This window comes from Talpa occidentalis, unplaced genomic scaffold (genome assembly GCF_014898055.3).
Source record: "Talpa occidentalis isolate TD23 unplaced genomic scaffold, MPIMG_talOcc4v2.1 talOcc4.8, whole genome shotgun sequence".
NCBI lineage: Eukaryota > Metazoa > Chordata > Mammalia > Eulipotyphla > Talpidae > Talpa > Talpa occidentalis.
In genome coordinates this window covers 109,174,596-109,188,517 of record NW_023605194.1, presented here as the reverse complement: position 1 = coordinate 109,188,517, position 13,922 = coordinate 109,174,596, and the positions used below count along the sequence as shown (strand labels likewise).

At 41.3% G+C, this 13,922-nt stretch overlaps 1 long non-coding RNA gene across 3 annotated transcripts in view; it reads right to left on the bottom strand.

The window, feature by feature from the left end:
* The window catches only part of LOC119234541 (uncharacterized), a 77,905-nt gene that overhangs the window by 21,361 nt on the left and 42,622 nt on the right, over positions 1-13,922 (bottom strand). For 2 of the 3 annotated variants that reach the window (XR_005122644.2, XR_008550118.1), the window contains exons 3-4: positions 10,681-10,869; positions 8,569-8,662 (exon numbers count right to left, since the gene is read on the bottom strand). This is a non-coding gene — a long non-coding RNA (uncharacterized LOC119234541). Of the gene's footprint in view, positions 1-8,289; positions 8,663-10,680; positions 10,870-13,922 lie in introns of those variants that run through there. The other variant, XR_005122643.2, reaches the window with a different exon arrangement.

Below are 13,922 nucleotides of genomic sequence, written 5' to 3'. Positions count from 1 at the left end.
GGCATGTCTTATTTATTTATTTATTATTTGTTTGTTTGTTTGGTTTATACATGCACTGGGTACAGTCAGAAGCGCGGGAGGGTGAGAGAATTCACCAGAGCCAGAGCGGGGAGCAGAGCAGGCAGAAGGACCAAAGGACACTGCTGAGGGGAGCAGCGGGCGGCAGGAGAGGTCTGCGCGCCATGTGGGACCCTCCTCCGGTGGCCGGGGAGCAGCCGGGGATTGAACCGGCTGCAGAGGTTGCAGGCAGCTTCGCAACCCAGCGCTCAACCGCTGCGCCACCGGGGAGGCCCAGTACCAGAGATTTTTATTTTTAACCTTGGGTACTACAAGAGTAAAAAATTAAAAAAAAAAAAAAAAAAGACAAGAATGGCAGCAATGTGGGTCTGGATATTCACCCATTAAAACTTTATCACATTTTTCTTTTTCCCCTTAAAAATGCTTTCATCTCTGAAATTTAGTCACAAGTCATTTCTTCAAATTGGAAATTATGCTGTGGTTCAAATCACTGAAACAAGACTTTGCTACTCCCTGTAATGGTCATTGAAAGCCTATGTCAAAAATTTGGTGTCTCGAAAATTTATTCACCCATTGATTATTTATTTAGGGATTTTCTTCATATTTATCAACTTTTCCTAAGGCAGTGCCTTACACAAAATACCCATAGACTCTAAAACATTTTTCTTAAGGAAAAAGACAGAAGCTGATGTCAAGCAATTCCTCAGTGATCTTTCAATGAATCAGGTGTGATTCATTCATACAATCTTTGTATGAACTCTAGCCAGTAAGTATTTAAATAAATGTCCTAGTTTCACCTTTTATAAAAAAAATGAATTAACATGAGGCACAAGAACTATTTACAGTGATTTAGAGTTTAGGGGGTGCATTGCTGCAAGGTGCAATAAATAATGCTTTTAGATAAACTGGACATCAAGTCCTCCCAAATTAACTCATATCAAGCCAGACCTTAAAAGAAACAAAATGGAGACACTTGTTTCAATAAGGAATGATCCATTTACTGCATGCAACAAATTCAATTTTTCAATAAGAAGTTAGTTGTATTATATCAAATATCAAGGAAATTAAGTACAATTAACATTTTGCACTCTTCATAATTTTGGCAAACTTGTGTCTGATTTCCATGTTGCTCTGCGTGAAGGCTGTGACTCATGTCCCTGTGCCCGACAATGTAACCCTGGGCAAGCAGGTTCACCTCTTTGATTCTCAGTATTGTCATCTGTAAACAGAGGTTACAGTAACAGCCACACCCTGAGTTGTTACGAGAACATGAACAGGTGATGCAGCCAAACTCCTGAACAGAGTTTGAAGAGTGATAGACACTCTGAGAAATTTCTTTTTATTTCTTTTCTAGTTTTAGCATTTTAAATCTGATGCTGATGTATAGATTTCACACAAGTTTTGAAAAAAAAAAAAAAAACAAAACAGACAAAAATGATGATGTTCATTAGAATTACGTTGTCCCTGAGTGGTGTCAGAGGGTGAGAACACCCTGGGATCATGGGGTGAGTCTATTTTAACGGATCTTCATGATTTCAACCATCATATAATAATGTTGTATTAGATAATTTTTGTCCTATAATAAAATACCCTAAAGCTTATCGGCATAAACCAAAATAGACTCTTCACAGTTCTATGATCGGCAGTTTGGGCTATTTTGGTTAATTAACCAAAGGGCTCCCTCTTGTGTGTACAATCAGATGTCAGGTCAGCAAAGGCAGACTGACCTTGAGCTGGGGTGATTTATCACCCCCCCATTACCACCACCCACATAGGAATGGATTTACACAGGTGCTAGCATCAATTTTATGATGTCTTTTTGTTGAGAATGAACAACGAATCCTCTCTTTATCTGTCCAAAATAAACCTGTAATTATTTTTTAGTTTAACTATTTTACTAGAGAAAATGATGCAATGGCTTATTGGAGAGGTTTCAAATCATTGAATTGTAGGAGCGTAAATTTTTACTTTCCAATAATTTCCATCAGTTGTGCTGCCAGCTCTCCTCCCACTATGCTTAAGTCCAATCTCACAGTTTTTCTGTCATCTTCACTTACTCACACTTGGTCAGATCAACCTCCTCTTACAGTCAAGGCTTTTCCTTTCCTCAGAAGCATGCCTGCTCCAAAACTTTGGCTCCAGTGCCTTTCTCTGCTCTGTCCTCCATGTCCTTGTGCTCTGGTGTTAGTTTTGGCAAAGGAGAGAAGGTGAAGATCCATTTTCCAACATGCCTGTGCATGGTAAATAGGTGACCATCTTCTTTGTTGACCCAAAATACTCTTCTTTTACATGAGCAAGAACACTTCACGGGCAAAAATTCCTGTTGCTTTCTGTGGCCAGATGCACTCACTTAGCTGTGGTCTACAAAGCAGAAGTGGGTGGGAAGGGATCCCAAGACCTGCTAGCCTTGAACTCAACTGCAAAGTATTTCCTTTAGAGGTTTAAGTGCATCTTCAAAAGTTGAGCTTTATCGGGGGCCACCATATCACATCACATCCTGGCCTGTAGAAGTCCCCAGCAATCTTACAGCTACCCCTCTCGCTCTCCTCCACATTCTACACCCTTCCCCAGCTCAATCTTAGGAACCATGAAATACTCTAGAGAACCCATTTGACTTCGTTATCCCACCATCTTTCCTTAGTGTTCCTGTTCCCAGAAAAAAACAGAACAAGTCTGCAAATCCTATTACTCAGGAGACATCAAGAGGGGAATAAGTGTCCTCTTCTGGATGACACCTACAAACTTTATAAGAAAATCTTTTGTCTCCCACTCCCTTTGGCTTGGAGAGAACCAGTAAGTAACTAATTCTCTTTCCTTTAGAGAAGTAAGAGGAAGTCAGGGCTACTGCAAGCCATCTCTTGGACACTTTCCAGCCCCTTTTATACAGACAGAGGATAAGTGGACAATGGGATGCGTGGGAGTGAGGAAAGGTGCTTGTCTCTTCTTTTGCTCAAACCGCTCCTTTCAGCAAAGGTGGCTGACATTTGAGCCTGAAGTTCTCTCTGAATTTAGAAAGCAAAATACATAGTGGCGTTTGCTCTTCAGCAATGAGTTCTAGAAGCCAATGCTAGAAAGTTAAAGCTTGCACAAGGCATGTCATGTTATTATGCTATGCTGACAAGCCCTTAATAAACATTTAAAAAGAGACCTAAGTGGAACTTCACCATTGTTGTGAATGGGAATCTTTTAGCTTCCACTTCGGTGGTCCATTTTCCTTTATCCTTTTTTTAGGTCATGCCTTGCTTCTTTTTTCAAATCAAAACAATTTATTGTAAGAGTTTAAGAGTATCTTTATAGGCATCGATTAGTTTAAATATCACAGTTCATGCTCTTTCCTTCAGCACCAAGAAAATTGATGTGATGGCCTGTCTTAAGTCAGTTTCCTCTATTGGTCTTTTATCTGACAAGACACCTTTGGCAAAGTAATGACAACGGCTCATCAATATGCTACTTTTCATCTGCCTGACACTGAAATCAATGAACTCAGAAGAAACCCCTCTATCAGCATTGTCAGAAGTGATCACCACACTGGGCAGAGCAGACTACCTGATTTCTCCAAGCACTCATTCAATCCTGAAAGCTTTCTCCAGGCTCTTACAACCATCACCTTGCTAGAGGTCAGAGATGAAGATCCTGTACAATCAAAGGATGCTCCGTCCATCTGGAAAGGGGAGGCTCTCTCAGAGTGTGAGCTGATATAATGGTCTTCATATTCCACCCCTGGGAGAAATCCCAATTTCCATGCGTGGGGCACAGGACCCTCAGGATCTGTCCTTGTATACCTGGAAGTGCTAACATGTCATAAGTGACATTTGGGTTTAGAGGTGACCCTTAGCACCAAAGAAAGGAGTTATGCAGGCAAAAGTGATTGGATTGGTGTAATCCAGTTCTTTGTAGAAAATTTAACATCTTCATAAAAATTTTAAAATAATTTTAAAGCATAGATATGATTATGTAAGTATTTTGTCATGGCTAATCAGAAATAATAACTAAGTAGGAGAAAACAATTCACCAAATACCTTTTAACATATTTAGATAATTTTCATTCATCAGTGATGAGCATTATCACATAGAACAATGAAATCCGCTAGCAACCGTAAGCTGCATAGAATTAGGTTTCCTTGACTGGGAAGCTTCTGGCCTTATACTTGTTCGAAAAAATAAGTGTACTGGAACCTACAGCTCTCACTTAGAACTCAAACCCAAAGTAGAAGAAAAAGAAGACCATCGATTTCAAAGAGTGATACCCAAACCATTGTGACTGGCAAATATCCAAATCACCAGGCAGTTGATTGTTCTCTTCTTAAAGGAGTACAATAACATCATGCCCCAAAAGGCAAGAATTACTTTCCCCACAAAAACGAAAATTTACTTTCTTAAAGTGTACTTTATTTTGTTTCTTATACTGGCCAGTAGCTATATGCTCTTTCTCCCCCCAAATCAAATGCTCCTTCTAAAGTAACAATTGTCTGTTTTAATATACATGCCCCGCCCTATCTCATCAATGGTAAAATCCTATAGGTGATGACAATATAGTTAAAATCTCAGGAAGCTGTGAAGGTACATAGGGAAGTTATAAATTCAGAGACAACTGTCAAGAATTCCTCTGAGGAGTAGGTGCTGTATGCATCTTATTAATGAAGTGGCCAAGAAGGCCCTGAGCTGTGGAATTCATTGATCAAGCACGATCCTACCTATAATCATTTGATTTTGTCTCCCCCTCCAGATTCATTTTGCATTACTTCCTCCCTCTCAACTCGTGCAATTTGAAGCCTTTCTGTGTTGAATATGCTTGTGCCTACAGTCTTCCTTGTTAATCACTTAAAGAGGACCCTCTCAACTTGGTCTTCTGGTGAACTCCTAAGCATCCCTCAAAACTCATGAACATCATGACATCACTTCCCTATCCTTTGTAGATTCCTTTGGATAGAATTTACGAGATCTGTCTTTAAGATACTTCTTCACTTTGCACAAACTCCAGCAATTGCAATTGGTTATTTTCACTCCCCCCCAATACCCCAACTCATGTATCCTCATGAAAGAGCAGAGTTTCCCAACCTCAGTATTACTGACACCTGGGGCCAATTAAATCTTTGCTGTGGATGACTGTCCTGCATAATGCAGGATGCTTACTAGCATCCCTGGCCATTAGATCCCAGTAGCATGGTTCCTGGTTGTGACAGTCAGGAATGTCTCCAGTCATTTCCGGGTGTCCCTGCAGGGCACTATTGTACCCAGTGTAAGTCACTCCAGGGTCTTCTATTTGTCTCATTAAACCCAAAAATCTGCATGGTACCTGGCTCATAACATATTCCCAGCCAATATTCACTGAACTGATCTAAACCAAAGAAAGGATGACATGGCTCCAGCAAAATGCCACCAAGAGCCCAAGTAGTGTCAATAGCTACTTCCAGCTACTTTTAAATAAATATATTTTCTCACTAAAAATGATGTTTTCCTACTAAGTAGGACAAAGGAATTCTGTGGATTGTTGTTTCTTTTTCCTAAAAGCAAAGAGCATATGTGAAAAAGTTTCCTGAGCACTGTGGCCCCAGGCTATTTTTGACTGTGTAGCTCTTGAAGCCTGGCTGGCTCCCTCCCCGCCCATCTGCTTCCTCACCCTTTTGAAGCCCTGTCTGCCTGTGCCTACTTCCACAGCAGTTTGCATTCAGCCATTCTCCTCCACAGACAGCGGGACAGTGGAGGCCCTCAGTGGGCCCATGTGCTACTCAGAAGGAAACCTCAGCAAAGGCTGGGGCTCCAGCGGCTGACCGCCAAGTCCGTTGTCTGTCTGCTTCCTGGGCCAAAGCATTTGGCTCCTGTTTCCTGGGCTTTTATCTGCATTTATCTTTCCCACCAGATGAATTTAAATTATGTCTTTATCTTTTACTACTAAGGTGGCCTAAATCCCCTTTCTGTATTAATATGACTTCCTTGTAGAGGCCATTTTCTTCTCTAAGAGCGGGTTATAAATATCGTGAGATGTGAGATGAAAATGGCCCACTTCCAGGAAAGCCTTGTGACCCAGCCCGGGGCATGTGGGAAGGACTCAGACTTCCCAGCACAACAGGGAAGGAGTCAAAGAGGATGTTTCATCTTTAAAACAAAAGTAACTGAGGGCTTCTCAGTTGGTGAATCCTCAGAGAGTGAATCCTTCACTTGCAGCTGATCAGTTACTAGGACGGAGCAGAGCCCACCCTGCTGAATTGTGTTGGCCCTTTGCTTTCTGTTTTGGGTTTTATGACAGTATGAGGTTCTGGGAAAGTTTTTGCTTTCCTGGTAAAAGATAGATATTTCTTGGGCTGCCCTTCCCCTACCTCCTGCTTTGAATGTGGGCATGTTTCTGGAGCAGCAGCTGCCTTCCTGAGACTGTAAGGCATCTCCTGTTTGGTAGGCAGCCCCAGCATTCTGCTCTATGAAAAGAATAAAGCCGTTCCCCTAAACTTGTGGACAAAAGCTCTGTTGTTTGCAGCCAAAAGTATTAAAACAAAAATAATTGAATGAAACAGCTTATGCTCTTGTCAAGTCATTATGAAAACAAATGTGTTTGTTATGTCTCTTTGCTCTTCCCCATAAATGCTCACCAGAAATCCAAATACAGTGTGGTTAGTACAAAATCTACCTGACCTTAAGTATTGATCTAAACCAAAAGTGACACTATCGTTCAAGATGGTTTTAGAAGACACATTGAAAACTAGCCATTGTCCTGGCAGCCTGGCTTGCTTATTGCTAACCTTTATTATGTGCTTTCTTTGTACTGAGCATTTTACATGCTGCTTTAAATGAACTTCCTACTGAACATTCACAAGAACCCAATGAGGTACATGCCAAGATATACTCATTTTAAAAGGAGGTAAATTAAGTTAAGAGACAACTATAAAGCAGAGACATTCTGTAGGGGATGGGCAGGGAGAGGGAGCAAAACAGGCGAGGGAAGAGCACAAGGGACTATGATGATGGTGGTGGGAATTTTACAGGGACTACACCAGAGAGGAGAAAGCAAACATTGCACAAAAATGAACAATGATGTAAATAAAATATATTTAAATAAAAATAAATAATTAAAAAATAAAATTAAAAAAAAGATTTAATACAACAACAATAAAAATAAAGGAGGTAATTAAAACACAGAATAACTAACTCCCCCAAGTTTACCCAACTAATAGGTAGTAGGTGGTTATTATCAGTGTTTTCAGACTTATAAAGCACATACTCTGAAAAGTATGTGCCCTGAAGAATACATGCTTTGCCACTCTAGATACGTAGGGAAACAGATGAATTTCCATTTGTCTCTTTCAGGAACTATCAGAATTACTCTTCTGTAAGAGAAAATCAGCCATAAAGGGAAAGGTGATTCAGCCCACATCATTCAGAGGAAAAAATCTGTTTAAATGAAATAATATATGAAATACTAACAGAACATGAATCAAACTAATAATAACCACTAAATTTTATTATAGATGTATCATGTTGATGCACTTTGTTAAGCGTTATTGGAGATTGTTTTCTTATTCTTTAAAATAAAACACAGGAAGGCAGAAAATGCTGCTGCTAGTGCCCAAGACATCACTTTCCCTTGCTCCAGTGTTCTACTACTTTATGATCTATAATACAGCAGTCATAATTCATTATGAGACATGTATGACATGATGTGACATGACATGATATGATATAATGCTCTACAAAAACACTGGTAGATTAGAACAAAAATGAACCCAGGCTCCCCAGCACCACAGTGGAGCTGCCTTCAACATACAGACAAGCGTCATGAAGAACAAGATGAGTTATGCTAAGGAAACTAGAGCAACTTTAGCATCAAAAACAACAGAGAAAATACACAAGCAGACAGAATCTTAACCATTAAATTAAATATTGGTCCCTCTGTATATGTAATATGCTATTTTATTTATTCTTGCTCTAGAATAAAATAAAACAAGCCGAGACAATTATGGCGATCTACTTGATTAAAGTAACCACAAGCAGAGTGATTCATATAAATCTCAGTTCCTCACTAGAAGGAGGAATTGAGAGAGGTGAGTTAAGGACAAATAAAAGGAAGTCTTACTTCACTCGGAAAATAATAAGCACAAGGAGCTCATTACCACAAAAGAGGTACAGGCAAGGAATGTAAATGGATTCATAAAGGTTTTGACCAAATTTATGAATGTCAGAGCCATAAATGGCTACTGAGAGTACACCTAACCTTTCAGGCTAATGTCAGGGGGGGAGAGAATGTGTCCTTTCCCGGCACTTCCCTCCAGGCCTCTGTTGTCTACACTGTGTTGGGTGGATGGGACACGGGCCTGCCCTGCGAAGCACTTCCCGAATCCTATTAACTCATGGATGTCGGGTCAAGTGAACATTCACGTCTTCATGGCGGCGCACGGGAAAAACATTCCATTTTAAACAGGAAGCTTAGGGAACGCTGCTGTTGGACTTTCATGTGATTGTTAACTCAGTGTTATGCAAGAGGAGAGCTTCCATTTTGGGAGTCAGAAGTCAAACAACGTATCAATGCAGGCCCTACAGGCGGTGGTACAAGATACTCACTCTTCTGTGCTCAGCTTTCTCATGTGCAAAATGGGGAGATTAACACCCACGTGACAGGTATCTTGCTGAGACTTAGAAGAAAATACTTTGTAAGCTGGAAAACAAACAAACATTTTATTACTGTTGCAATAACCAGTTTTAAGGAAAGTTCTCCATTTTGGGAAATACACAAATATAGAACAATTCTAGGCATGTCTCAATTCAAGCATTCATATCATCTATCTGCTTCCTCACCTCCCTCACTTCACTGTGAGCTTTTATAAGACACAGCTCTTGTCTGATTCATCTATGCATCCCTAATATTTATCATAATTTGAGGTGTATAGTTGGCACTGAATAGATATTGATTAAATAACTTAATGTGCGATTAGTACTATCATCTGCATTTTGCAACAGTGGGAAAAAGAAATGATCTAACTATAAAAAGGAAATTAAACCACAGTGACATACCATGAGACACCAATTAAAACAGCCAGAATCCAGAAAACGGATTAACACCAAGTGCTGGTGAGGATGTGAAGTAACAGGCAATAAAAACCTTTTGTATGATTCAATATCATACAGATACACGTCTCACTCATTGCTGGTAGGAATGCAAAATGGTACAGCCACAGAGGGACAGAGTTTGGTGATTTCTCACAACGGTAAACATTCTCTGATACCATCACATTCTTTGTTATTCACGCAAAGGAGAAGAACATTTATGTCAGCACAAAAACCTACACACAGATATTTATAACAGCTTTATTCATAATTGCACAAACTTGAAAGCAAACAAGATATGTTTCAATTAAGTGATTTTTATATAAATAAACCATGGTACATCTAGAAAATGGAACATTATTCAGGGCTAAAAAGAAGTGTGCCATCAAGCCATGAAAAGACATGTGAAAGATATCAATTTGAAAAGACTCCATACTATACAATTCGAACATTCTGGAATAGGCAAAAGTATGGAGACAGAAAAACTGATCAGGAGTTGTCAAGGAGTGAGGGCAGGAGAATGGAGAGGGATGATTGGGCAGATCCTTGCCAGCACAGTGTTCCAGATTTCGGCTATTCTAATAAGCGTAGGGTGGTGCTTCATTGCTGTCTTAATTTTTATTTTCCTGATGACACAGGATGTGGAGTATCTTTTCATGTACTGACTTGTCCCCTGTATTTCATCTTTGGTACGGTGTGTTAAGGTAGTTGGTCCACTTTTTAAGCAGATTGTTTGTTTTCTTCTTGTTGAATCTTAAGCGTTCTTTGTATATTATGAATACCAGTCCTTTCTCATATGTATATCTTGCAAATATTTTCTTCCAGTCTGTTACTTATCCTCTCATTCTCTTGACATTTTCTTTCACAGAGCGGAGGCTTTTTAGGGCAATGAAACTCTTACAAATGATTCAATATGACAGATACACATCATTATGTTTGTCCAAACCCACAGAAAAGTACAAAATCGAGAGTGAACCCCAAACTATGGACTTTGGGTGGTTATAACATGTTCATCAAGTATAACAAATGTACCATTTTGGTGAGTGAGGTTGGTAACAGGGGGAGGCGATCCCTAGTGAGAGCAGGAGGATATGAGAAATCCCTGTAAGTTCCTTGCAATATTGCTGCAAACCTAAAAGCACACTAAAAAAGTAAAGGGAGAGAGGGAAGGAGGGAATATTTGAGAAAAACAAATACTGGGGTGTGTGTGTGTGATCACTTTTCTCACTTAACGGTCCTGAAGGGATGAACATGAAAAGGGTCATTTCTTCATTGTCCCTAGGGACAACCACTGCCTTTGCAAGAGTAACCTCCCATCACTTTGCCAAGCACATTCCACTCAGCAGTTGCAAGTCAAGTTGCAAAGACCCTTTGCTTCTCTCAATTCTGAAATGCTCTCCACTAATACAACGGTCCTTGCTGTCAAAGGGGTCGTCATGAATGTCTAGTTCACATCTGCTTTTCCTTGGCTTCTCTACAGCCAGACTGACTTTGCTGCCTTCACATTTCAGTCTTTTTATTCCCCAATCCCAGACTAACATTGGTAGTTATTAATATCCTGGCTTATTCAAACCAAGGACACATATATATCTCATCCACTCTCTGCATCCTAAATGCACCACCACTTACCTTATTGTCATTACTTCCTGCTGTCAATCCCATATTGGAACCAGCGACATGGCTCTACTTTGTCATGGTGAAAAGTTTATCCTGCACATTTTCCATTTCTTAGGTCTTCCGTGAATGGCTGTGCTCATCTCGTGTGTGCTTCCAGGCATCTCCAGGGCTCTGCATTTAACTTCGTACTTCTAACAGCATCTGTACAGAGATAATATTAATGTTATTGCAAAAGACAGGCAGAGCCTCATTTTCTCTGCTTTGACTGAAAATGCTGTTCAGAGTGAAAATGTGCAGACACTGGCATTTTTGCGTGAGGTCTGAACGTGTGTGGGTCCAGCCATTGGAGGCAGGAAGAAATAAGATACAACTGCCAGATGGCTTGGCTCAAAAAAATACCGGTCAAAATTAACTGGTGATACACAACCTTTAAAATCATTTTCCCAAAGGATCCTCTGTATTCTAACAGAGAGTAAAATTCCCAAATTTACTCTCAGTTTTGAGATGGAGTTGCTGGGAAGAGTGGATGATTTAAAAAGAGATCACTTCTCTCCCAAAATAGCTACTTACCTAGACATATTGAGTGTACTTAAAATTCGGGATGCAACTGCTTATCATATTTAAATTTTTTGAAGGCCTGATTTAGAATTCACAGTAGGAGGGTATAAATAGATAGGAGGGTGAAAAGATGGTTGCATGTGCAGTTAAGTTCCAGTCTCTACTAATTGGTTATTCTTAATGCATCCCTAAGCCTCGGTTGACTTCTCTGTATATTGGGGATAATAAAGTCTGCCTTGGCTAGGTCATGGTCAGAAGGTTGTAGAAAGATCTTGATATAAAAATGCATGAGAATGAATTTTATAAACCATCCAGAACTATGGAATCTATGTTGTTATTATAACATGAAAACAGAAGTTGCTGAAATAAATAACTTAGAAGTTACTAATGGTCTGGGTGGAATATGTACCCTGGGTTTCTTTAGATCATCCAAGCTGCTCCTTTCACTTTGTTGACTTAATGTTCCTTGCGTTTTCTTATTTTAACCCCAAAACAACTCAACATGAACAAAGTTGCCACCAAGTACATTGGTAACAAGAATTTTAGTAGACAGTAATTAGAGTCTCGCCATCATATTATTGAATAGCTTAAGCAAAAGGGGTGGTTGTGCTGAGTCCACACTGATTTATCACTCTCCACTTCCACCAGTGTTTCCACGAGCACCTACGTGATCAGGGCTGCCCAATGAGGATGCCACCTACCCCAGTTTCCTCCTACCTCCTGCTGCACCTGCTGACTCCAAGCTCTATGAGGTCAGTGACCTCCTCCCTCCAGCTAACCTCTGGGGGCCCTGGACAGTTTGGTTTCTCAAGCGCAGGAGGAGACACCATCCCAGAACTGCAAGTCTTCAGTCACTATTGCACCATTCACATTATTCAATCAGATTCATTGCTACAAAACCTAGAAGGATTGCAGGAAAATGAAAATTCTGCGATTGGCTGGGCAGGTGACACTGCACAGTTCACTTTCCTCCCTTAGATTTAGTCTTGTGGTCTCAACATAGAAGCTCCAGGGTCATTGTGGGGTTGAAAAATGTTGAAGACAAAGAGTGTAAATTTTTATGAACTCTGAGTTCCTGTTCTGTTTTAAAAATATTGCTTGCTGGGAATGGATTCAAGGACCAGTGTGTTGTTTTGGTTCTTGGGTCTTTCTGGCTGAGCTCTTCATTAATACTTTATTTTAATGACTGTTAGTGAATCAGGCATCCATGACCCCAGCTTACAAGATCTACGCCATAAAATGCCATAAAATGACCCAGCGAGACAATAAACCACCCCCTAGGTGTGTGCTTCTTTTATGACTCAACTTTCTTAGTCACTTTACAAAAGGAACTTCAAAGACGCTTTAGCTTGGACACTGACCATGGAAAAGGAGAATTGCAGATCTGGACCCCCTAAGCACCGGCCTGCCTGAGTGGGCCGCCTCCCTGCTCCTGGGTTCAGACAGGAAGCCCAGCAAGCATGGCGAGGGGGAGTAGCAGCCACAGTATCTGGAGCAAACAGCAGCAATCTACTGTGAAATTCTTTTCATCTTCCCCCACACTCCTGTGAGAACCAGGAGGATTTCTGAGAAGCACAGCAATTCTCAATCCTGGCAGCAAGGCAGCTTGCTTGGAGCTCGAGCACCTGAGTGGAGGGGTGACCATGTTAAACACTCCGGGCGACAGAGCCGGGGGCGAGCGGGTAGCCTGAGCCACATATGCAAACCGAGCGGTGGAAGCTTTCAGTCTCGTGCACAGAGTTAATGGAAACCAAGAGCTGCCATTGCAGAACCGCCTCACCCCCTTTAATCCTTAATAACCACATGAAAATGGGCAGGCTGCATTCGGAGCTGCTCTAGCAGGCGATCTCCAGGAAACAAGGCTCCCTACAGGCTTTCCCTTGATCTTAAAGCTTAGCTTGAAACATTTATATGCACGGAGCACCTGGCCAGGAGATGTGAGAGGCCTTTCCCCCCCTCACACCTTGGCTCTATTTCTTTCTTGAATAATAAATACTCGGTTTTCTTTTTTCCCCTCCTGGAAACTGAGTCCATTCTAAATCATGTTTTTTGTTCTTTCTTAATAGTTTAGGGAAAACAAGATGAAATTGAACACCTTCCACTCCCATTATCCCCCACCAGGACCCCTGCCTGCCCGTTGCTACCCTGTTTCCTTAGGAAAAAGGAAGCAGGAGTCAGCGCAGGTTAATTCCAATCAGGCTGAGGACTCCTTTGGTTGAATCCAAGGGGCTCAGGTTAACATATTACGCCATTTAGCAGCCACTGGCTACTCAGCTCTTCCTCCCCACACGCCTTGCTGCTGAAGAAGTCTTGAGTCCAATAACTTGTCCTGATTGTTTGGGCTTGCCCAGGCCGGGGTTTGAAGTATAGTCAGGTGTTTAGAGAGCAGCCCGAGTGGGGGTCCTGAGTGGGGAAGCCCATCTGGGTCACAGCCTCAACGAAGTGGCAACTGTTTAACACCCTGCACAGGCGCAGAAGCCTTTCTCCCAAGCCAGCTCACACCGACTTGCCTTGCTGCAAGCCAGGGGCACCACATAAAAGCAAGCTTCCCCAGAGCGGGTTCCCCACCAGGCAAAGTGCACCATTCTCCACTGATCTGCGTAAGCCACGGGGTCACTTCACTCACCAACGCCAAACCCAGCAAGCAAGCAGGCATCATGGCAACAGTGCATTCCAGAGATGAGTGGGGAGGAGGA